This window comes from Salarias fasciatus, chromosome 8 (assembly GCF_902148845.1).
Source record: "Salarias fasciatus chromosome 8, fSalaFa1.1, whole genome shotgun sequence".
Classification (NCBI taxonomy): Eukaryota; Metazoa; Chordata; class Actinopteri; order Blenniiformes; family Blenniidae; genus Salarias; species Salarias fasciatus.
In genome coordinates, this window is record NC_043752.1 from 1,946,573 (window position 1) to 1,947,909 (window position 1,337).

Here is a 1,337-nt window from a genome sequence, read left to right on the forward strand (position 1 = left end):
GCGCGTGATTTGTTAAACGCCGGCGCCCCCCTGGACACGGGGGGACATCTGTCCGCGGCGGCGCCGAGGTCTCCGTCCTCTTTCTGGAGCACTGAGCTGTGGAGCGTTGTCTTTCACATGCTAATAGCAGGAAGAGCCGCGGCAGATGTGGAACATTTGGTTTCCTTCTTGTTCGCTTGTAAAGAGATAATGCGGCCCGTTATCATGACTCCGCTTGTTTTGTTCCCCGGTGTGTCGTAAAGAGGAGTCGTGGCGGAGGGCTTCTTCTCTGGTGGCCTGGTCTGAGCTGCAAGTGCCGAAATGAAAGGAAGACAATGTGAGCGTTTGGACAATATGGGGACGATGGAGACATCTAAAAGTTAGCAGCTGCTCCGACGGACGAAACATGAGTCTGTAAAGTTACGGCGGTCCTGACGGATCAGCAGAGTTTCAGTCGAGTACGTTTCTATATTCATGCTGATTATTACAAAATGGCTGAAATCACCTCTGAATGTCAATACTCATTTAAATACCAATGTTTTCATTGAAATGACTCATTGTTCAATAAACCTGCTGATTAACATCATGACATCTCCTGCTGTGTGTTATCACACACACACACACACACACACACACACGTCTGAGAGGCTAATGTTGAAATCAGTTTTATTCAAGTTGCGCCAAATGCAACACAGTCAATTCAAAGTTCGATATCTCACATAAAGTTTAAATTTAGACACCTCTGTTTTGCTGCTTTTAGCTGCTGACAGTATTTTTATCAGAATTTTCTTTTACCCATAAATAAAACCCATTTTAGCCGCTGCAGTGGTTTTTAGCTGCTTTAAATTTAAAATGTTACTTTTTTAAATAGTTTTTCTTCACATGTCAAACGTACAGTTTAGCTTTATTTTTCACTCAGACTTTTGTTGTTATGGATTTAATCTTCAAAAGTTGTGGCTTGATTGGACTGAACTGTAAATATAACTGATTTTAGAAAATTGCAATTTATGTCTGTCTTTTTTAAAATGTAGTTTGTTTGTCTCAAACTTTATTATCTTTATTATTATATTATTTCTCATAATATACAAGTATAATTTATGAATCAAAGTTAAGCATTTCTCACATGATTTTAAATTCAATTTGGACTTAAACCTGTACTGAAATTCCCTGAGGTGAGCCGCGTCACTGACCCCGCCTCCTGGGCTCTGATTGGCTGCCGTGCTCCGTGCGCTCCTCCTATTGGCCAGAGCAGCTGCCAGTCAGCCAACTTGACGTGCGGGACAAGTTTACAACTGTATCCACGTGCCGCTGGTGGAGGTGAGGAGAGACCGGACCGCCGGAGGAGGAGGACCGTCCGC